Below are 25,633 nucleotides of genomic sequence, written 5' to 3' on the forward strand. Positions count from 1 at the left end.
TCCTTCGGTGGAAAGTTAATTCATGGTCTGTTCCTCTCCCCCATATATAAACATACTGACAAGCCAGGGGGAAATTTTGCATAAAAATGTCCTTCTATTTGTGGCTGGGTGAGCATGAATATTGGCTTGTAAAGATTGCCTTTATAACAAGCAATAACATGCAAATTACCCAACAACCCAGGGCTCATTAGAAAAAAACATGGGAATAAGGACAAAGTGTACTCCTGTAGCAAATTCATAATGATGATGAGAGCACTGGTTTAATGCAGTCGCTGGAGGAGTTGGGTGGGTTGGAAGTTTTGTCCAGCATGGATCCTCCATCCATTGAGAGGTGTATGGTTCTGTGTTGTACTGCAGAGAGGTGCCAGGGTATAGTCTGGTTCAACCAGACTGAACACGGCACTCATCATTGTTGAGAGTTTACCAGTCTAGTTTACTGGGCTTAGGGTCTGGGTGCAGAGAGAGAGATGGATACTGAGTGGCCAGGGAATGGACACATCCATCTAGGAGCCAGCAGCTCACCCGTTAGCAGAGCCAGGAGCCAGCTTATCTGTTGCCAAGAGTGACAGAGTGTAGTCCTTCAGAGGAGTGTGACTGTGATGGGCAGTGTTCATTAGTGCTCAAGCCCCCTGCTAAATGGAGTCCAACTAGGGGTGGTTCGCAGAGACGCACGTAGACACACACATAGACACACAATTTCGCTTGGTCAAAGAGTTGGTCAGAGTTGGTATTTTTGGGGGGCATGCTGGGTATTAGAGTAATACCCAGCATGCTTTGCAACCGTACAGCTGTACATTTACATTTTGGTCATTCAACAGATGATTTTATTGAGAGCATCTTTCGTCAGTGCATTCAACTTACATGCTGACCAGACCGGACATGTCGCGTGCGCGAGAATTGCAAAATAAATGTAGAAATCCATGTTATTCAATTAGCGCCAACGAGCGTCTGCGATGCCAAGGGCAAAAATAGAACTCCTTTCTATTTCTGACGCAGATCGAGCTGAAAGTCCTGCCTCCCCCATCTCCTCATTGGTTTATAGAAGCAGGTACCCACGTGCCATCTCCTCATTGGTTATACCCACGTGGGTGATAGAAAGACAAACTGTTTTGCCGGTAGTCGTGTTAATACTATGAACATTTAGATGCCTGCTGTGTTTGCTGCTGTGTTGAGCACACATTGAGTGCTTGAAAATAATGTGGATGTATCATAAATGGCCCCGTATTGCCTATATAGTGCATTACTTTTGACCAGAGTGTTATGGGTCCTGGTTAAAAGTAGTGCACTACATAGAGGACAGGGGGCCATTTCAGACGCATCCTCAGTATTTGTCACATTCCTATGGTGGTAGGCTCTGTCATTCAATTGTTTGCCTCCCAAATACCCGGCTGAAATGCTATCAGCAGTGTGTATTGACTGCGGGTCTGTTGGGTATGTGGTTGACTCAAGCAGTGGACAAACAGACTGAGTGGTCTGTCAACATTCGCCTTGGATTAGCACATCAAATCAGACTGGATGTCCTTGGACGGACGGACGGACAGACAGACAGACAGTTTTGATAATGTGTATTAGGAACAGTTGATGTAAGAATAACACTGGAGATGTTTTTCGGTAAAACTGGCTGAAAGATACCTACATAAAGACTTCATAACACATTCATAACCCAGATTTGGTCTCAGTTTGGCACGTGATGCTCCACACACACCAACTGCTCAGTTTTAGACCTTGTGTGCGGTGGTGGGTTGAAATTCTTGGCCCTCGGAAAAGACACCATCAGCACTATTCTGTTGGAGTGTTCCCCTCAAACGGGCTCTGATGCTTTGCTACTGGGCTCTGCTTCAAACACAACTTCGAACTCCCAAGACACACATGCATACGCACACACACTTACACCCCCCACACCCACACACACACTTACACCCCCCACACCCACACACACACTTACACCCCCCACACCCACACACACACTTACACCCCCCACACCCACACACACACCTCATTACCGCTCCACCATGCAAAACCAAACACAAATGAAAGCCCCCGACATCCTGCTTTCGTGGAAAATTGTAGTAATGATCTGTTCCTATCCCCAATATATAAACGCTGTTGGTCTCCCGAGTGGCGTAGTGGTCTAGGGCACTGCATCTCAGTGCAAGAGGCATCACTACAGTACCTGGTTTGAATCTAGGCTGTATCACATCCGGACTTGATTGGGAGTCCCATAGGGCGGCGCACAATTGGCCCAGCGTCGCCCGGGTTTGGCTGGTGTAGGCCGTCATTGTAAATAAGAATTTGTTCTTAACTGACTTGCCTAGTTAAATAAAGGGTAAATAAAATAAGAATAAAATAAGAATAAACATACATTTAGCATACCAAACACTATGGACACCTTCCTAACATTGAGTTGCCCTCAGAATAGCCTCTATTTGTTGGGACATTGCTCTTAATGTTTTGTATACCCTTTGTATATGCACTGAATGTACAAGACATGAAGAACACCTGCTCTTTCCGTGACAGAGACTGACCAGGTGGATTCAGGTGAAAGCTATGATCCCTTATTGATGTCACTTGTGAAATCTACTTCAATCAGTGTAGATGAAGGGTAGGAGACAGCTTAAAGAAGCCTTGAGACAATTGAGTCATGGATTGTGTATGTGTGCCATTCAGAGGGTGAATGGGAAAGACAAAAGATTTAAGTGCCTTTGAACAGTACTAGGTGCCAGGCTCACCGGTTTGTGTCAAGAACTGCAATGCTACTGGGTTTTTCACGCTCAACAGTTTCCCGTGTGTATCAAGAATGGTCCACCGCCCAAAGGACATCCAGCCAACTTGAAACAACTGTGGGTTGGAGTCAACATGGGCCAGCATCCCTGTAGAATGCTTTCGACACCTTGTAGAGTCAACATGGGCCAGCATCCCTGTGGAACGCTTTCGACACCTTGTAGAGTCCAATGCCTCTACGAACTGAGGCTGTTCTGACGGCAAAACAGCATATATGAACAATGTTACCAACCTATAAACACTGTTACACACAGAAAGACAGACAGGCACATCTGTAGGTTCCTATAGGTTCTATATTTGAGCTGCTTTTGAAAGGAAAAAGTCAAATTAAAAACATTTGGAATTGTTGAATTTGATTTTCATAATAGCAAGCTAGGATCGATGGTTTGGTTAGCTAAACTAGGAAGTCTGTTTGTTTGGTTACCAAGGCAACTACTGTAGCCATCCAGTAAACTGTCTAGCTACTTCAGTGGATGTTGAACACATTTATACATGCAAATGTGTTAAATTATAGCCATGGTATTAAAGGGATAATCAACTCGGGGCTCTATGCGTTCTCTGGAAAGTAATGCATCTCCGTGGAAGGTTAGCTCCACTCCGCTAACGTGTTGTGAAACACGCCTTCCACATTGTTCATTATTTTCCATAGAACGCATAGCCCCTTGTTGATTATCCCATAAATAACACATTCATAACCCACACATAACCCATTCATAACCCATTCATAACACATTCATAACCCATACATAAGTCATTCATAACCCATACATAAGTCATTCATAACCAACACATAACACATTCATAACCCATACTTAACACATTCATAACCCACACATAGCACATTCATAGCCCATACATAAGTCATTCATATCTAGTACATAAGCATATTATGTCAGCAACTTTTGGTTGATGTTAGCACTTATAAATGTTTAGTTACTGATTACGAAAGTCCTTATTTAGGAAACCTTCAAATAAAGCATTACGGATTATGGCTCCTCACACACACAGAGACAGACACACACAGACAGACACACACAATGGGCTAACCAATGGGCTAACCAATGGGTTAGCATTCCAGCCCTCCCACACACTTCTTTCATTTTGCTTATTTTCCCTCTCTCCCAGAGCTCCAGGGGCTATCAGATGATAGGCGAGACCACTCTGTCTTGTTAGATGAGCTTGTGTGTGTGTGTTGAACTACACGTGCGTGCTTGGGCCTCTCGCTCTCTCTCTCTCTCTCTCTCTCGCTCTCTCTCTCTCTCCCTCGCCGTCCGAGAACGAAAACAAGATTTGCCTTCCTTCCTCCAGTAGAGTGATCCATACTGGTCACTAATGAATTCTAGGAGGCTGAGCATGCTAACGAGTTCATTATTCCAGCCCGGTTTCTGGAGTAATTACCATTCTGCATCCCAAATGATTAAAGACAGGGCGCTCTTGTTAAACTAAGCGGAGCGTGAATTTGGATAAATATTTGCATAAGCGTGAGTGCCGCGTGACTGACTGTGTTAGGTTAGGCTAGGACGGCTCGCTTGGTGACAGCCGGAGAAATTAAATGGGAGTGGACTTGTTGATCTGTTGCCGAGCCGTTGCCAGGCTGTTGCCACGGCACTCACAGGAATAGCCCATCACCTCAGATATTAGTTTGTGTCGTTTGATTGGACCAGGAGGAGGAGGCTGGTCTCTGGCAGGGTGGATGATTGGTGGAAGATGATGGGTTTTCTCCATGGCTGTCTGCTGACAGGATGACTGACTGGAAAGATGTTGAACTACTGACCCCAACTGGTACTTGTCTCTTGCATCTTGTTAGTCCATGTAAAAATATAGCTTAACATGACTGACCAGGTGAATCCAGGTGAAAGCTATGATCCCTTCTTGATGTCACCTGTTAAATCCACTTCCATCAGTGTAGATGAAGGGGAGGAGACAGGGTTAAAGATGAAGGGGAGGAGACAGGTTAAAGATGAAGGGGAGGAGACAGGTTAAAGATGAAGGGGAGGAGACAGGGTTAAAGATGAAGGGGAGGAGACAGGTTAAAGAGGAAGGGGAGGAGGCAGGTTATTAAAGATGAAGGGGAGGAGACAGGGTTAAAGATGAAGGGGAGGAGACAGGTTAAAGAAGGATGTTTAGGCCTTGAGACAATTGAGACGGATTGTTGTAGGTGTGCCAAGACAAAATATTAAAGTGCTATTGAATGGGGCATCGTATTAGGTGCCAGGCACACTGGTTTGAATTTGTCAAGAACTGCAACGCTGCTGGGTTTTTCAGGTTCAACATACACAAAATATTCTAAATTGGTGAAGTGAAATGATAAAAATGACTTGTTTAAAAAATTCTAACAAATAAAAACGGAAAAGTGGTGCGTGCGTATGTATTCACCCCCTTTGCTATGTAGCCCCTAAATAAGATCTGGGGCAACCAATTACCTTCAGAAGTCACATAATTAGATAAATAAAGTCCACCTGTGTGCAATCTAAGTGTCACATGATCTGTCACATGATCTCGGTATATTTACACCTGTTCTGAAAGGCCCCAGAGTCTGCAACACCACAAAGCAAGGGGCACCACCAAGCATGCGGCACCATGAAGACCAAGGAGCTCAACAGGTCAAGAACAAATTTGTGGACAAGTGCAGATCAGGGTTGGGTTTTTAAAAAATGTCAGAAACGTTGTACATCCCACAGAGCACCATTAAATCCATTATTATAAATTGGAAAGAAATGGCACCACAACAAACCTGCCAAGTGAGGGCCGCCCACCAAAACTCACAGACCAGCAAGGAGGGTATTAATCAGAGAGGACACAAAGATACCAAAGATTACCCTGAAGGACCTGCAAAAGCTCCAGAGCGGAGATGGGAGTATCTGTCCATAGGACAACTTTAAGACGTACAATTCACAGAGCTGGGCTTTACAGAAGAGTGGCCAGAAAAAATCCGTTGCTTAAAGAAAAAAATAAGCAAACACATTTGGTGTTTACCAAAAGGCATGTGGGAGACTCCCCAAACATATTGAAGAAGGTACTCTGGTCAGATGAGACAAAAATTGAGCTTTTTGGCCATCAAGGAAAACGTTGTGTCTGGCGCAAACCAAGTACCTCTCATCACCCCGAGAATACCATCCCCGCAGTGAAGCATGGTCGTGGGACTGGGAAACTGGTCAGAATTGAAGGAATGATGGATGGCGCTAAATACAGCGAAATTCTTGAGGGAAACCTGTTTCAGTCTCCCAGAGATTTGAGACTGGGACGGAGGTTCACCTTCCAGCAGGACATAAGCATACTGAGCATACTGCTAAAGCAACACTCGAGTGGATTAAGAGCAAACATTTAAATGTCTTGGAATGGCCTAGTCAAAGCCCAGACCTCAATCCAATTGAGAATTGTTTGTTCGTTTCAACATAAAAATATATTTTGCATCTTCAAAGTGATAGGCATGTTGTGTAAATGAAATGTTATAAACCCCCTAATAAATCATTTTTAACTCCAGGTTGTAAGGCAACAAAATAGGACAAATGCCAAAGGTGGTGAATACTTTCACGAGCCACTGTACATCTGCAAATCCTTTTCTTTTTGTATTCATATAACTAATATCCTTCTTCATAAATAATGTGCACTTTACAAACACACATATGGCAATCAAAAAGGATTCAAAAATCTAGAATGAATGCCATTATTTTCATTCATCCCGCCCATCAGTCTTCCTGCTGTTTCTTGTATATACCGTGTGTAGCTAAATAAAGGTAAAATAAAATGGGCTTATACGACATTGTAATTGCTGTAGACAAATACAAGTATCAATATCTGTACTTACACATTTGTATTCCTACTGAAATGAAAACAATTGAAAAACAAAAACATTTCTATGATGACACAGGGTGAGACTCAGATGCAGACACAGGAGGCAGGTGGTTTGAGTCCCTGATATTTATTTAAATAAAAGGAGCAGGCAATAGGCAGGTCAGTTAACCAGGTCAGAGTCCAAAAGGTACAGGGCGGCAGGCAGGCTGAATGGTCAGGCAGGCTGAATGGTCAGGCAGGCTGAATGGTCAGGCAGGCGGGCGCAGTTTCAGGGCAGCCAGAAAACAGAGACTAGAATAACATGCTGGTAGGCGTGACGAGACAAGACGAACTGGCAACAGACACAGAGAGAACACAGGTATAAATACACTGGGGATAATGGGGAAGATGGGCGACACCTGGAGGGGGGTGGAGACAAGCACAAAGACAGGTGACACAGATCAGGGAGTAGCACTTTCAGTTAATATTCAGACCCGTGTATTTCAGGTTTGATAAACAGAATGTTTCTGGTGTTGAATTTCTACCGCTGAGAGTTGTAACAGTTTATTTCCACATGGAATGTTCTGGCTAATTCCACTTCCTCCCCGTCCCATCCCATCCCCGTCCCAATTTACCCCTCTACCCTGTGGCTTCCTTCCTAAAACCCAAGTAACACTGATATGTGCTTACCTAACACCGCCCCCATTTCCTCTGTGTTCAGATTTATGTTCCTGATATTTATAATCACTGAACTAATTGTATTTGCCCCCCCAAAAATAAGTGCATGTTTTCTGTAATAGCTTTGGCAGTTCTGCAGCCAAAGGCCCCTTCCTGAGTGTTGGAAGGATGGTTCTCATTTGGGGACTAACAGGGACTGCTTCCCAAACTGCACCCTGTTCCCTACATAGTTCCCCATGGGGTCCTGGTCACATGTAGTGCAATATGTAGGGAATAAAGTGCCATTTGGGACACACAGTCACTGTGGGTCTTTCAACGGGCTGCAGATTACTTGTGAGGGATAGGTGCATGGGTGCAGATGGGCAATGCTGTGACACAGAGGCTACATCCCAAATGGCAGCCTATTCCCTATTTAGTGCCTATTTTGGCCAAAAGTAGTGCACTATGTAGGGAATAGAGTGTCATTTGGGATATGTGACCGATGTCTCGCAATAACACAGAGTACACGCTGTACAGGGATTTTGTTTGGATTCTAATTTAGAGAAGGCAAGATTGTGGGGGACTGAGGCTTAGTTACCTAGAATCAAGATATCAACGATTGGACGTGAATGCTCAAACAATGTCCTGGCCTTTTCAAGTTGAACCTAGTTAGTTACCAGGATGTTGTTAATCTGAAGTGCGGTGGGGGTGGGGGTGGTGAGGTAGAGAGGGAGGGGGGGAGGGTTGTAAGGAGTATAATGAATTACATTTACATCTTAGTCATTTAGCAGACACTCTTATCCAGAGCCATTTACAATTGGTGCATTCATCTTAAGATCGCTAGGTGAGACAACCACACATCACAATGATACAGTATCATGTACATTTTCCCTCAACCAAGTATTTATCAGCAAAGTCAGTGCAAGTGGGAAAAGAGTTGGGGTCATCGAGTTATTTAAGATACTCTTCAAAGAAATAAAAAATACAAACATTTGAAAAAATGGCCAGGTACTCCACTGTCCTGACTTAGGGAGGGGTTTTGTCGTGGAAATTCTACACAGGGACAATCAAAGTCAATCTTAAAATAATCGTTATTTTATTAAAAGCCCCCTGGAGAGTTTCCAACAAACTTGATGCACTGTAGTACATGTCTGTCAGGAGCTCTCTCTGGGCAGTCCTGTTAGTTCTCTTATATACTGCAGACAAGTTATATTTGCATGATTTAGCTTATACATCATTCATAATTAATTCATCATTAAGGTTTGCTTTATTCATGTGACCGACCAATACTGGTTCATGCATTTGACAGACCAATACCTCGCAAGGCTTCTTCTCTCTAAGCTGAGACCTTGAAACTGAGATATCTTTCATTCTCAAAACAAGGGTCTGGGCGTACTGCCTAATTGCAGATACTGATAGTGAGGATTCGTTCAATCAGTCACTTGCATGAACACATAAATTGGTTATTAGAAAAGCACAAACATCACAGTTTGTTCCACCATTAGGATGCCAGGACAGAGAAGAGCTTTGACTGGGCTGAGCGGGAGCTGCCCTCCTGTAGGGGTGGGAGGTCCAAGAGACCAAAGGTGGCGGAACGCTGTGCTCGGGTTGGGATGTAGGGTTTGAGCTTGAAGGTTAGTAGGTGCTGTTCCCCTTGCTGCTCTGTAGGCAAGCACCAAGGCCTTGGAGATAATGTAAGCATCGACTGGAAGCCAGTGGAGTGTGCGGCGGAGCAGGGTGACATGGGAGAATTTAGGAAGGTTGAACACCAGGCAGGCTGCGGCATTTTGCATAAGTTGTAGGGGTTTGAGGGCACAAGCGGGGTGCCCAGCCAACAGAGAGTTGCAGTAGTCTAGACGGGAGATGACAAGTGCCTCTTTTAGGACCTGCTCCACTTCCTGTGTGAGGAAAGGTCATACTCCATCATCATTATCATCGTCATTATCACTTCTATCATCATCATCATCCTTCTCCTACTCCTCTTCCTCCTCCTCCACCTCCTCATCCTGCCTCTCCTCTTCCTCCTCCTCCTCTTCCTTCTCTTCCTCTTCCTCATCCTCATATCATGTTAATATCACATTTCCTTCTATTAGTAAGATATAGTATGTAAAGATAGCTACGTACACTGAGTATACAAAACATTAAGAACACCTGCTCTTTCCATGACATCAACTGACCAGGTGAATCCAGGTGAAACTATGATCCCTTATAGATGTCACCTGTTAAATCCACTTCAATCATGTAGATGAAGGGTAGGAGATTTATTTTATTTTGAGACATGGATTCTGATGTGTGCCATTCAGAAGGTGAATGGGCAAGACAAATGATTTAAGTGCCTTTGAACGGGATATTGTAGTAGGTGCCAGGCGCACCGGTTTGTGTCAAGAACCAACTAGCTCTCACAGTCTCACGTCAGACGTTCATCCATGTTTCTCAAATGTCAAATTTGGAAGTTTAAGGTTAAGTTGAGATATTAACAACGTATTTTTAAGGTTAGGGTTACGTTTAGGCATTAATGTTAAAATCTTAAGGTTAGACATTAACTCCGAATGGTTAACGTAAGGGTTAAGGTTTGGGATAGGCTTAAACTAAACTTTCTATTGCTGGATTTGAACATGTCACCTTTCCATCTCCCGACGTCCTCAGACATGGATGGACGTCGAATACTGACTTGTATCTAGGGTGACCAGGTTGAACTGCAACTCTGCTGGGTTTATCAGGCTCAACAGTGTCCCGTATATATCAATAATGGTCCACCACCTAAAGGACATCCAGACAACTTGACACAACTGTGGGAAGCATTGGAGTCAACATGGACCAGCATCCCTGTGGAACGCTTTCCACACCTTGTAAAGTCCATGCAACTCAATATTAGGAAGGTGTTCTTAATGTTTGGTATACTCCGTGTATATACTCAGTAATGAAGCCTTGGCTGCTCTCATAGATTACAGTAGCGCAGGAATGAAATAAACAGTATAGTTGAAATGATCATGCATGGTTAGTCACTGGTATAGTTTGTTCAGCCAGTCTAAACTCCTCTGCTGCTCTATCTGAAAACAGAGACGCAGCCACAGCACATACCGTGGCAACTGAGGTGTGGAAAGTGGGAGCTAGGCTCACAGGCGGCGGTAGAGCAACGTAGCTCAAGAGAAAGAAGCACTTGTGTTCCTGTATAGAGACGAATGGGGGAGAGAAGGAGGCATGGAGGGATGGAGGGAGTGATAGAGGAACGGATGGAGGGAGGGAGGGATGGATGGATCCCAGGTGGGAAAAAATGTTGGAGGAAAGCCAGACCAGCGCTGCAGTCAGTGGTTCATTTACATTCCACAGAGTCGACTAAGCGTGTCCGCGATCCTCCACGCTAACACACACACGCACACGAATACACACACACACACACACACACACACCACTATCACCTTACACTCATGCCTGCCTGCCTGCCTACTGGAATTAAAAACCATAGTCACAACAACCACACCCTCCCCACCACCACCCCGACCGCCACCCCTACACCCACCCCCCACCGCTACCCCTATACCCACCCCCACCGCCACCCAAACACACTGCCACTCCCACCGCCGACCCCTACCCACACCTCTGCCCCTACCCCCACCACCGCTCCTACACCCACCGCCACTACCACCCCCACCACCCCTACCCTCACCACCATGACTCCGACCACCACCCTACCCCCACCACCACCACCATGGCCACTTGGGATAACAACCATCAGTGTTCCTCTGCTGTACGGTGTAACCTTGGCGATGGTGTCACCTTTCCTAATGCTCATCTTGAGAGTCTGTGATGACACTCATATCCCGGGGTCTGATGAAACCACTGAATCAAATGAAACTCATTTCCTTCACCTCTCTTCTTCTGATGTCCTTGCCACCGACAGAGATATAAGAGGATCAGTTTGGGGCTCCCGAGGGGCGCAGCTGTCTAAGCCACTGCAGCTCAGTGCAAGAGGCATCACTGCAGTCTCTCGTTTGAATCCAGGCTGCATCACATCCGCCCGTGATTGGGAGTCCCATAGGGCGGCGCACAATTGGCCCAGCGTCGTCCGGGTTTGGCCGGGGTAGAACGTCATTGTAAATAAGAATTTGTTCTTAACTGACTTGCCTGATTAAATGAAAGTTAAACTTTTTTTTAAAAATAAATCAATCATTTACTGTTGCTTATCTTTTTCCTCAACAATTTCCCTTTATTTTTTATTGGAATGTTATTGCTGCTTTAATTAATCCACTTTATTCTTCCTGCTTGTTTTTCTTTTTTCTACCTTATTTGTTTTTTTTACTGTAAAGTGTGTTGCGATTTTAAATGGGCTTTAAATAAAGATTGATTTGATTTGAACATTATAAGGAACCCCACTAAACATGCCTAGCATAGAGCAGGGTCATTTTACAGCACATCAATACTGTTGTGTGTTGTTGGCTATGCCGGATTAAGTGATATGACATGCTATTCTATAAAATAATTTCTCCGTTATTAATATTATCTGATTGTGCTTATCATGTAAATATAATTAACGAGAGAGTCGGGGCACCACAAAATTATATTTATAGAGCTGTTATCTTCCGAATAAACTCTTAAAGACCTAGTAATATTTTACATCAATAGCAGTCAATATTAATTGTCACCTTAATTCAGTCTCATCTGAAAGTTGTAAATTCTTGGTTATCTGCACGAACCCTGGCTAACAATTTGAATCTGCAATACAAAATTGGGTTTAATTATTTATTTACTAAATACCTAACTAATCACACAGAATTACATATACACATAATTAAATCATAACTTGATTACAAATTACGTCATAAAGGAAAACGTCCCTAGCGGGCGGAACAGATATGACAGCTTGTTACATAAAAGAAAAGGGTCTGGGTTTGAGTGAAGGAGCGGGAAGACTGAGGAACAAAGGGAAGAAGCTGGGCTATCGTAAATACAGTATCTTATGCATTCTAAATTACCGCCCATTTGGAAAAGGAAAATGCAATAAATATTTACTCTGTGCTGTGCTTTGGTAGGTTGGTGGTAGATGGAAGGCCGTGTTGCCAAACCGAGTCCTTTGAAGAATGTCTCTGGTTGTCAATTGGATACGTTGTAGTAACGTTGTTGTGTGATAGACGGGTACTCTGTCTGTGCAACCCTCGTTGCATCTGCTGTTGCTAACTCGACGGCTAGGAGGTATCACTTCTGTAGTGAATAAGAGTTCAACGTTCATACTATTCGCAACCAAAGCTCATGCTGATGTTGGCTTCATTCTGTAGTTATTATCTGAACCATTCTGACATAGGACCGTCGTCCTCACATCGTTGAAACAGGAAATTCTATTGTCATCAAGGGCTTATATAGGAAGGAAGAGGAGGGCGTGTTTGAAAAGTTTTATAGCCCATGTCCCTTCACAGGGCGGGCCACTGATTGAGCAGCCCTATATTATGAAAACCACATCTCACATTTTAGAAGCTAAAATCACATTTCATCCCATCACAAATAATTTCATATTGAAACATTTAAATTGAACAACAATTCCATGTGAATCTGATAACTCTGATGTGTAGACTTTCCACTGTAGATTTTATGTAATCTTATCATTGATGAGAATGCCTCAGATGACAACCGAACTGACATCATATTCATTAAGTACCACCACATGTTACATTTTTCGGATTACCAGAATATAGTTCATTTCCCCCCACCTACTGATGTTCCCAGAATCTCTATGTTAACCAAGGGGTTTTGCAAATGTAACCTCAGTAGGGTAGAGAGAGGAAAAATGGGGGAAGATGTATTAATGACTGTCATTAACCTACCCCCAGGCCAACGTCATGACAATACACATTCAAATAATATACTGTATCTCAGTGACACGTGATGGACCCCCTATACATAATCATATCCCTACCTACCGCCTAGTTGAAAGAACCTGCAACCCACTTCCTCATTAATTTCCCTGCTAGACGTGTCTATGGGATTATAATGAGATGGCTCCAATACGGCTACGTACAGATCTGTGCTGGAGCCTCCGTTGCCTGTAGGGCTTCTTTTGTGATGGTTAGAAGGAAACAACGCCTGTATCTTGCAGCTCGTTAGCCAGGCGTAAATGGGTGACTTAGAGAGCGATGGATGGCGAGCGAGACAAACAGACAGATAGGCGGGCGGACGGAATGACGGACAGGCGGGCGGGCGGGCAGGCAGGCAGGCAGGCAGGCAGGCAGATAAAAAGACAGACCGGAACACCCCTGCCTGCAGGAACAGACACATGGATGGAACGGAGATCAACGCATGTCTGCCTGCCTGCCTGCCTGCCTGCCTGCCTGCCTTGCCTGCCTGCCTGCCTGCCTGCCTGCCTGCCTGCCTGCCTGCTCTTAAAGTTTGATGTGTGCTTGGAGCTTTCATTTCCATTTCTATGCCCTGACTTCAGACTCCTATTGTCAAGTGGAGCCTGGCAAATAAGGAACACCTCAAACACTTGCAGGGTCAAATTAAAGTTAAATCACTTATAACTTGGAACAGAAAGAGCATACTGTAAATATATACTGTAATAATATACATAATAATATACTGTAATAATCATAATGTAATATTCAGACTGTAATAATATACTGTAATATTATGCTGTTATAGTCATAATGTAATATTCAGACTGTAATAATATACTGTAATAATCAGAATGTAATATTCAGACTGTAATAATATACTGTAATGCTATACTGTAATAATATACTGTTATAGTCATAATGTAATAATCATACTGTAATAATCATACTGTAATAATATGCTTTATAGTCATAATGTATTATTCAGACTGTAATAATATACTGTTATAGTCATAATGTAATATTAATACTGTAATAATAAACTGTAATAATATACTGTAATAATATGCTGTTATAGTCATAATGTAATTTTCAGACTGTAATAATCATACTGTAATATTCAGACTGTAATAATCATTCTGTAATAATATACTGTAATAGTCATAATGTAATATTCAGACTGTAATAATATACTGTAATAATATACTGTTATAGTATAATGTAATAGTCAGACTGTAATAATTATACTGTAATAATATACTGTAATAATATACCGTAATAATATACTGTAATAGTCCATGTAATATTCATACTGTAATAATATACTGTAATAATATACTGTAATAATATACTGTAATAGTCCATGTAATATTCATACTGTAATAATATACTGTAATAATATACTGTAATAGTCATAATGTAATATTCAGACTGTAATAATAAACTGTAATAATATACTGTTATAGTATAATGTAATAGTCAGACTGTAATAATTATACTGTAATAATATACTGTAATAATATACCGTAATAATATACCGTAATAATATACTGTAATAGTCCATGTAATATTCATACTGTAATAATATACTGTAATAATATACTGTAATAGTCATAATGTAATATTCAGACTCTAATAATGAACTCGAAAGATTAGTGGAATCTGTGTGGGTAGCTGGACAGGTAGGATGACTGACAGTGAAGGTGACAGAGGAATGGATGAGAATGAGGCAGGAATTCCTTTAACCATAAAGTGGTATATTTACTGAGTAGTCTGTGCTGCATCACAAGGAAACAAATAACATGTATCCAATCAAATTCATAATCAAAGATCAAACCATATCATTCATTATTAACATCATTTAGGGAATTCAACAGTCCAGTTCATTAAGAAGTCAATAGTAATCATCCACGAGTCATTTAGGCTCGTAACTATTTATCATAAATTATGAAAGAATACAAACAGTGAATGGTTACACAATCTATAATCCCCATTATCAAAGTCAATCAGTTAGCAAACAATGACGTTTCTCATTTCACTCTTTCAATTGTCTTCATGTGTACATATAATTCATTTCAATACACATGAACCATATCGATTGCATAATTGGCCTATGAGGATCCGTAGGGCCGTGATCATTGACAATTCACATTACACAATATGTTTGAAGCTGCGCTCCAAGCCGCGCTCCGCGGTAATAACTATTAACAGTAACTGAATGGCCCACTCTCCCGATCGCCACAGATAATTCAGATGAAAGGTAAGAGTCGGTGGACTTACGTGGATTCATGGACGCACAGAACTTCTGGATCAGATGGAGTTAAGGAAGAGAAAGCAGCGAGATCAGGCGATGGCAATTTCCTCCTTTTATGGAGTTGAGATCTGTCGGACATTTCCACCTGACCTAATTAAAGCGCCCCTGGCCCAGCTGAGTAAATGGCAATGAATTAAAGGATTATTCCACCAACTCCATGGGCCTTTTCTACAGCCACTCCGGAAATTTGTTAAATTCCACACTCCTCAAAAAAGGCTCATTGCTCCCCGTCCTCTGTCATCTCAGGGAGAGGAATTAGTCGGGCAACTGGCCGGATATATGTCCAGTTCTTCACCTGGATCTCCACTGATCTAACACGACCATCGGTCCCAGGCATGGTCTTAGTTATACGGCCCACCGGCCAGGAGGCTCGAGGCAGCTGAGGGTCCACTATCATTACTACTTGGCCAGTTTCCAGGCTGGCCATTTCTCTCCACCATTTCCCTCTGTGCTGTAGACTTGGTATGGTAATCCCGAATGAATCGGGCCCAAAAATGGTCAGCTAAGATTTGGCTGTGTCGCCACTGGCGTCTGCCTACGAGGTTGGTATCAGCATACATGGCTTGAGGAAGTGACGCATCTCGGCGTCCCATCAAGAGCATTTTCGGTGTAACCGGATCGGGGTCAGCAATGTCTGCAGAGAGATATCCCAAGGGTTTGGAGTTCAGAATCCCTTCCACCTCCTCCCCTTCCTCTCCAGCCGGTGCTCTTGCCTCCGCTCTCCAGGAACTTGGTGAAGCCCTCCAGTGTCCTCTCACCATTGTAGTCGACCACCTTGTGCTGATCGCCTGTGAGGAAGAACTTGAGAGTGGGGAAGCTGTGTACTTTGACTGTCTCGATCTCGTTGGCTGTGGATTCCATCTTAGCCACGACGATATCGGCGCTGTCCTGGTACTTCTCGCCCAGTTTGGTCCAGATGGGGTCAAGCTGTTTGCAGTGGCCGCACCAGGGTGCATAAAACTCAACGAAGATCTTCTTTTTGGGGTCGAAGACGACCTCCTCAAAGTTCTTGCCAACCAGGAATCTGACGGGGTTCTTGTCCCAGTCTTCAGGGATGTCCTGGCTCATGAGGTGGGGCTTGAGTTTTCCCTCTGTGAAGAGTGTGCAGAAGGCGACGATGTTGTCGGCAATGATGGCCTCGCTCTCGGGCCTGTACTCTACAATACTGTAATAGTCATAATGTAATATTCAGACTGTAATAATCAGACTGTAATAATCAGACTGTAATAATCTACTGTAATAATCAGACTGTAATAATCAGACTAATAATCAGACTGTAATATTCATACTGTAATAATCAGACTGTAATATTCATACTGTAATAATATACTGTAATAATATACTGTAATAATATACTGTAATAGTCATAATGTAATATTCAGACTGTAATAATCAGACTGTAATAATCTACTGTAATAATCAGACTGTAATAACCAGATTGTAATAATCTACTGTAATAATCAGACTGTAATAATCAGACTGTAATAATCAGACTGTAATAATCAGACTGTAATAATCAGACTGTAATAATTAGACTGTAATAATATACTGTAATTATCAGACTGTAATAATCAGACTGTAATAATCAGACTAATACTCTACTGTAATAATCAGACTGTAATAATCAGACTGTAATAATCTACTGTAATAATCAGACTGTAATAATCAGACTGTAATAATGTACTGTAATAATCAGACTGTTATATTCATACTGTAATATTCATACTGTAATAATCCGACTGTAATAATCAGAAAGGTATATTCAGACTGTAATAATCAGACTGTAAAAGTCAGACTGTAATAATCAGAAAGGTATATTCAGACTGTAATAATCAGACTGTAATATAAAGAATGGACCCAAGACTGGATAAAAGCGTATGTTAAATAGCATATATTTTATGCTATTATATTCTATTATATTATATTTGATTTGATTTGATTGTCAGTAGATGACTGCTCTAATGCATTGACCGGCTTGTGAATTGTATGACTGTTTCATCCTCTGTCCTTCCTGGTGGATTGTATGACTGTTTCATCCTCTGTCCTTCCTGGTGGATTGAGGAGGAAGTTCACTGGCGTACTGACACACAAACGACATCCGCAGCAAGAGGAGATACCAAGCTACCTGGCTCTGTTCCTTTACCTTGCTCTCCCTGCCACGTCCGCCCGTTCTCCTCCAATTCTCTTACATCCCCGTGTCTGAGAAGAGATTCTCCCTTTGGCTGTGAGATGCCATCTTTTACGTGTACTGCGAACTTAGCAAAATATTATTGAAAATAAAAACTCCCACAGCCATTGTTTTCCATTATTGTAAGGGTTCAGTTGAATGGTACACAACGCTGGCTACAGTGTAACACAATAGCAGGGCTTTATTGATTCAGTTTATGATCTAACCTTGGTGTTCTTCGAAACCAAACCAAAGCTAAATGATGTTTCCCTTACCAATGCCTAATAGTGTCTCTTTTCTGATATAAGTTCAGCTCTTTTGTTTGCTCTGTGTGTGTGTGTGTGTGTGTGTGTGTGTGTGTGTGTGTGTGTGTGTGTGTGTGTGTGTGTGTGTGTGCGTGTGTGTCTGCATGCGTGCTCACATCCCTGAGCGCGTCTGTGTGCGCGTTTGTGTGTGTGTGGTCTTGTCAGGGTTTGCATGCCTGCAGTACCGATCTCAACGTTATAAATAGGCACCATCAATCACAGGAACGTCCTTCATTTGGCATGCGCCAGTCACTCCTGAGGCTAGGGAGAAATGCATATTCACAGTTAAACAATGAGTGTCACTCAACCAGCTCCCTGTAGACACATAGCAGCTGTGAAGGGTAGGCTGCTATTGACTTTCCAAGTGGAAGAACCCACTGAGTGAGTGGCGTGAAAGAAAGACCCCATTTTTATAAAAGAGCCAGATTAGTTAACTAGGGGAGAGAGAGGGAAGTGGAGGGGGAAAGAGAGAAAGGGGGAGAGATAGCGAGAGAGAGAGAGAGAGAGAGAGAGGGGGGGTGGGAGAAAAAGAGAGAGAAGTGTGGAGATAGAGTGACGAGCGAGCGAGAGAGGGAGGGGGTGGGTAGGGAGAGAGAGAGAGAGAGAAAGAGAGACTGTTAAGTGTCTAGTTGGAGAAAAATGAACAACCAGTCGTTCCCTGGTCCCTATGCTCAGTAGGCCAAATTCCTATTTAGTAAACTGCAACGTGACTTGGACAGAAAAGCCATGGGAGTTGTCTGCAGGCATTAACCTCCCAGGAGAATGAGGATAAAGGGTGGGAACAAGATTTGCCACGTTGAGATTTTATTTTCAATATTTTCCACCAAATAAACTTGAGATTGTGTTTATTAGGTGAGATTGCATTGGCCCTCTCCTGTTTAGGGCCTGAGCGGCAAAGCGGTGTTGAGTTTTCTCATTTTGTATGGTTAGTAAATTTGATTTGCCAACAGATCCATTTTTGTTGCGACATGAGGGAGAGAGGTCCAGGGCGAGAGGTCCAGGAAGAGAGGTCCAGGGAGAGAGGTCCAGGGAGAGAGGTCCAGGGAGAGAGGTCCAGGGAGAGAGGTCCAGTGCGAGAGGTCCAGGGAGAGAGGTCCAGGGCGAGAGGTCCAGGGCGAGAAGTCCAGGGCGAGAGGTCCAGGGCGAGAGGTCCAGGGAGAGAGGTCCAGGGCGAGAGGTCCAGGGCGAGAGGTCCAGGGCGAGAGGTCCAGGGCGAGAGGTCCAGGGCGAGAGGTCCAGGGAGCGAGGTCCAGGGAGCGAGGTCCAGGGAGCGAGGTCCAGAGAGAGAGGAAGAAAAGGCTTGGGACGGTCCAAATGGCACCCTGTTCTCTATATAGTTGCACTACTTTGACCAGGGCCCTTTGTAGTGCCATTTGGGACGGGCTGTATCTGTTGAGCCTGTTTTTAAATGCCGTATTTATAGGGGTCAGGGGACTGAGGGGAGATAGTGGAGCTCACTGTTTGGACTTTAATGACATTTGAGGAAAGTCTGTTTCCGGGGAGGCAAGGCTATTCAGCCTGGTTTCTTCTTCATTGTCCTCAGGGGCAATGCTGACTTAGAGTCAGGCTGGAACAGCTGGGAGGCTAGGAAATTGTCTGGGTGTGAACAAGCACAGAGGGGATTTCATTTTCGGTTTTATGGACGATCTTAGGAGTTCTTTCACATGTAGGTTTAAGAGAACTACAGGTATGAATGGTAAACCCAGACGAACAGGCACACAGCCACACACACAAAGGAGAGCAGAGAAAGGAAGTCAAGCAATGTGTGTTGACTATTGACCCAGAAAATGCTGTTTTGCAGATTGGCCCTCTAAATACCAACATGTCATGTGACATAGAGTATATGAGCAATAGGGAGAGGAGACAGGGTAAATACAGGGTGACATGATGGTGGAAGAGAGGGGAGATTAGAGAAGAGGGGTTAGAGGAGAGGGTGACAGGAGGGAGAACGTAGAGGGGTGAGAGGAGGGTGAGGAGTGACAGGAGTGAGAGTAGGGTGAGAGGAGGGTGAGAGGAATGAGAGTAGGGTGAGAGGAGTGAGAGTAGGGTGAGGTTAGGGTGAGAGGAGTGAGAGTAGGGTGAGGGTAGAGTGAGATGAGTGAGAGTCGGGTGAGGGTAGGGTGAGAGGAGTGAGAGTAGGGTGAGTGTAGGGTGAGAGGAGTGAGAGTAGGGTGAGGGTAGGGTGAGAGAAGTGAGAGTAGGGTGAGAGGAGTGATAGTAGGGTGAGGGTAGGATGAGAGGAGTGAGAGTAGGGTGAGAGGAGTGAGAGTAGGGTGAGAGGAGTGAGAGTAGGGTGAGAGGAGTGAGAGGAGTGAGAGTAGGGTGAGGGTAGAGTGAGAGGAGTAAGAGTAGGGTGAGGGTAGGGTGAGAGGAGTGAGGGTAGGGTGAGAGGAGTGAGAGTAGGGTGAGGGTAGGGTGAGAGGAGTGAGAGTAGGGTGAGGGTAGGGTGAGAGGAGTGAGAGTAGGGTAGTTTTTTTTATTGTATACTTTTTTCCACCCAATAAACTAGGCTTTTATTACTTTATTACTTCCTGTTTGAGCAGATAAAACTCCTCAGCACCCTTTTCTTCCTCTTCTGCTTCTCTTCCTCCACCACCCCACCACCAACTTCCTCTTCTCCTCTGTCCCTTCCTCCTCCTCCACCACCCCACTCCTCCATCCTGTCTCCTATGAGGGAAAAGTTATGTTTTCACCTTATTTGTTGGCTATGTAACAATTATTGACTTAACGAACAGTAAGATATTTCTGTCCTGATAATGCTGTGTTTTATGGTCTCCACTCTAGCACCCTGCAGTTAGTCTGGGTGTTGAGGACATGGGTTCTACTAGAGATAGTTTGAAGCTGATAATTGACTTGTGTTGGTCATAAAACCTAAATGCTAGCATTCATTAGACAAGATGTGGTGTGTGTGACTCGAGATAGAGAGTTGCCCAGATGCCAGGAAGATGAGACAAAGTAAAAGACCATCGAGTGTAGATAACCAAGATGGCTTATGGGAAGGTTAGAAGTGACTGACTAAGCAATCTTCGTATGAGCTATATAAAAACTGTGCATCGTCTGTAAAGGCTAGACTCTCAGCCTAACAGTCAGTCAAGACTGGTGGACTGACGGTCTCATTATTGCAATAATTAATGAATATTAAATAAAGATGATTGTTTGAAGAAAAGACCAAGTCTCTCTCAGTACTGAATTTCCACAAAATTTTTGGCGACGAGGATGGGATCTGCAACTTCACCTGTTGAAATCTCCTGATCTGGGTAAACTGTGCACAGGGGATCAGAAATTAGGATCTCGCGGTACACCATGCTCATTTTTATTATTGATCAGGTTTACCCGCCTATTATCTGAGAGGTAGCGGGCACAGGTGGATATCAGATCTCGAACAGAGTACTGAGAGAGGTAGGCTTGGACAATCTATCAATACGTGACGAAATTATAAATGTAAAAAATAAAAACAATTAAAGTCCCTGTTTAAGGGTACGCTCAGAACGAGGTCTTCCTCTCAGGGAACTCCACCCCCCCACCCCCCACACATTAACAAGTCCAATACCTCAAATGAAAGATAAACATCTTGTTCATCTACCCATCATGTCCAATTTTTTAAATGTTTTACAGAGAAAACACAACATATATTTATGTTAGACCACCAAATCAAAGGTAAAACGCAGCCATTTTTTCCAGCCAAAGATAGTCACAAAAGCAGGATTAGAGATAAAATGAATCACTAACCTTTTGAAAATCTTCATCAGATGACACTCATATGACATGTTACACAATACATTTATGTTTTGTTCGATAATATGCATATTTATATCCACAAATCTCGGTTTACATTGACGCCATGTTCAGAACTGCCTCCAAAATATCCAGAGGAATTATAGAAAGCTACGCCAGGTAACAGAAATACTCTTGACTAAAGGTACATGTTCTACATATAATGAAAGATACACTGGTTCTTAATGCAACCGCTGTGTCAGATTTTTTAAAAACGTTACGAAAAAAGCCTAACATTGCAATAATCTGAGACAGCGCTCAGACGTAAAAGTATTTCTCCGCCATGTTGGAGTCAACAGAAATACGAAATTACATCATAAATATTCCCTTACCTTTGATGATCTTTCATCAGAATGCAGTGCAAGGAGTCCTAGTTCCACAATAAATCGTTGTTTTGTTCCATACTGTCCAATACTAGTGTCCAAGTAGCTGCATTTGCTATCACTTTCAACTCACGTGCCCAAAAACTGACTGCTGGTCCAGGATAACTCGTACGAAAACTTCCACAAGATATATTCCAGGTCGAATAAACTGGTCAAACTAAGTAGAGAATCAATCTTCAGGATGTTATTATCATATATATCCAATAACGTTCCAACCGGATCATACGTTTTCAGCTGGAGCCAAATGGAACGACGGTGGCACCCACAGAGAAATGCGCCACAGGAAAATGGCATTCTGTCGGGACACTGACTATTTCCCCTCCCATTCAGTCAAAGTTCACAGGAAATGCTCCATTCCACTTTCTACTGAATGAGGACATCTAGTGGAAGGCGATGGAAGTGCTACCAGATTCATATCTTGTTGGGAAAGGAGGGGGTGATGACGTCAAAGTTGCCCCACATTCAGAATTTCACTTCTTGTTTGGAAGATTGCCTGCCCTATGAGTTATGTTATACTTACAGACATAATTCAAACAGTTTTAGAAACTTCAGAGTGTTTTCTATCCAATAGTAATAATAATATGCATATATTAGCAATCTAGGACAGAGTAGGATGCAGTTCACTATGGGCACGCAACTCATCCAAAGTGAAAATACTGCCCCCTATCCTCAACAAGTTAACAGGGCCACAGCTGAGGTAAACAGCAGGACTGAGTTCAGTTGATAAGAGTGTTCTTAAGTGAGGTATCCTTGTGCATGATTGTTAATTAGCCAGTTGCGGGCAACCAAAAGTATAATCCGTGGTACTGACTTGATCGCAGTAGGATGGTGAGGTTTGTGGGAACAAGGGACCAGGGCCTGGTGACACCCTGAGGGGGCACTAGTCCTGGTGAAGTTCTATTAGATGAGGGACCTGTGCCAGGTGACACCTGAAAGAACACTAGTCCTGGCGAAGTTCTATTAGACGAGGGACCAGGGCCCGGTGACACCTGAAAGAACACTAGTCCTGGTGAAGTTCTATTAGACGAGGGACCAGGGCCCGGTGACACCTGAAAGAACACTAGTCCTGGTGAAGTTCTATTAGACGAGGGACCTGTGCCAGGTGACACCTGAAAGAACACTAGTCCTGGCGAAGTTCTATTAGACGAGGGACCAGGGCCCGGTGACACCTGAAAGAACACTAGTCCTGGTGAAGTTCTATTAGATGAGGGACCAGGGCCCGGTGACACCTGAAAGAACACTAGTCCTGGCAGTCTAATTATAACGTGTTGTGTTTTGTTAAGTTAGGTAAACAGGTATGCCCTGGGTTGCTATTGGTAGGTGTTATTGTAAGTGTTTTGTTGTTCCTGATACTTAGGAAATATGAGGTAAGGTTGGATTTTTTTGGGACCGTGTTACATAGTTAGATAGGAGACATGGGTACTCTGTAGGTAGTTTTGCACATTTAGATAGACATAAGATCATCTATACAAGCGAGTGTGAGGGAAGTATGGTTTGGGAACAGTACTGTGTGAATGAGATACAAGAGAGTGTGAGGGAAGTATGTTTTGCGAACAGTACTGTGTGAATGAGAGTTTTGTGAGTCTAGAATTAAGTGTTCATCTTACATTTGGATAATAAAATATGCAGTGTTATCTTGAGGGTTCCGTTCTACAGTGCCCATCATAGAATATCACAGAGAGGTATTATTAAGTTCTAGATGTTATTCTATAATTTCTGGAAGACTACAGAACCGTTGAGGATTATTCCCATAGGGCAGCGTCCGAGTGTATGGGTGAGGAGTCGTGGGAAATGGAGTTTCATTAATGTGAGTACATAAGATTCCCTACGTTATCTATTGATTCTGTGAAGACATGAACACAAAAAAAGAATGATAAATTGTATGTGTGTATAATCGATCCCTCTCTCCCTAACTTCAGTCATCGCTCCATCATTCAGTCCAGCCCCTGGCCTGGAGGAATTAGAGCATTTTGGCACAGGCTATTTCTGGTCTCTGCCAGGTTACAATGGGAGTTAACCGCTGTCTGTAAAGTGAGGTTGGGAGTGGGGGAGGCTGGCTGCTTATTGCGCTGGGAACTTAACTTATTGCATGGGAGACTGCAGAGCCCCCCACCCTCTTCAATCATGCTTTTATTGGGAGATTACAAATCGGAGGCAGGGACGTTTTTTCTCTACTGTCTCCTCTCTACAGCTGCACCCCCCTAAACAGCACCAGCTACAGTCTCTCTCTGTATCTCACTTTGTTTCTTTCTCTTTCTCCCTCTGCCTCTCTCTAAATCTATCTTTCTGTGTCTCTCTCCCTCTCTCTCTCTCTGGCTGGTTGATTGGCTCGCTCTCTCTGTCTGTCATTATGAGGAACAGAGACTGGAATAGTGTGTGTATGTAACAAGCTCTCAAAATCTATCTTTCTGTGTCTCTTTCTCTCTCTCTCTCTCTCTCTCTGTCTGTCATATGGGGAACAGAGACTGGAATAGTGTGTGTATGTAACAAGCTCTCAAAATCTCACTGCAGAATCTACATTTGTCTATAAACGTCCCATTTCAAAGTTGAGTCATTAATTCCAGAGGTGAGGTTGGGAAAGGGTTACGACTGCCTAGCACTGGGATTAAACATACAACCCTCGGTTGGGAAAGGGTTACGACTGCCTAGCACTGGGATTAAACATACAACCCTCGGTTGGGATAGGGTTACGACTGCCTAGCACTGGGATTAAACATACAACCCTCGGTTGGGAAAGGGTTACGACTGCCTAGCACTGGGATTGAACATACAACCCTCGGTTGAGATAGGGTTACGACTGCCTAGCACTGTGATTGAACATACAACCCTCGGAGCCGGACCTTGCAGCTTCTGCCCATCCACCATCCCTGTTCACAACGCCCTGGTAAAACCGAAGCCTGCACCTTACCACACACCCACCCACCCACACACACATATACATTCATGCTACAACACATATCACATCTGCTACTACCAGACTCTTATTATGATTGGTAAATACTACACAATTTAAACACTTGCAACCAACACCCCTTCCCCAAAACGTGTAAATATTTGACTCAATTGTGCCTTCCTGTATTGTACTTAGGATAAAATGTGTATTCTATAAAAATAAAATAAAATACATTTTAAGTGAGAAGTAGGCATTGGTCTGAAGCTGAAAAATAAAGTAAAGTCACATGAGCACCAAAATGCCTACTTCACCCATGCTCTACCAAGGTTTTCCAGCACAGCTTTGACCTACTACAGTAGCTATGTTGGTCTATTGTACTTCCAATACATTTTAGGGGTTGATTAGGATTCAAAACTTCTCAAACAGTCTAATTCATACTCTGAGGAGGTGCTCCCAAAATAAAGTGGTTTGTACCTCATACAAGGTCATGTATTGCATTCTTCCCACCCCACGCTAAGACATTACCCAATTCCACTACCAAGCTTTTATTTTATAATTTAAAGCAAGATTTACTTTTATACTTATAACCCCATTTTTTATTTTCTTTATTTTTTTATTTATATCGGCAAGTCAGTTAAGAACTAATTCTTATTTACAATGACGTTCTACCCCGACCAAACCAGGACGACGCTGGGCCAATTGTGCGCCGCCCTATGGGACTCCCAATCACGGCCGGATGTGTTACAGCCTGGACCATCATGCT

At 43.3% G+C, this 25,633-nt stretch overlaps 1 protein-coding gene and 1 pseudogene across 1 annotated transcript in view; one reads left to right on the plus strand and one right to left on the minus strand.

The window, feature by feature from the left end:
• The window catches only part of LOC110521089 (alpha-(1,6)-fucosyltransferase), a 168,454-nt gene that overhangs the window by 58,838 nt on the left and 83,983 nt on the right, over positions 1–25,633 (plus strand). The gene's annotated exons all lie outside the window — the stretch shown is intronic.
• LOC110521088 (protein disulfide-isomerase pseudogene) lies at positions 15,690–17,584 on the minus strand (annotated as a pseudogene).

This window comes from Oncorhynchus mykiss, chromosome 4 (assembly GCF_057628025.1).
Source record: "Oncorhynchus mykiss isolate SJ-2025 chromosome 4, ASM5762802v1, whole genome shotgun sequence".
In the NCBI taxonomy this organism is placed as follows: Eukaryota; Metazoa; Chordata; class Actinopteri; order Salmoniformes; family Salmonidae; genus Oncorhynchus; species Oncorhynchus mykiss.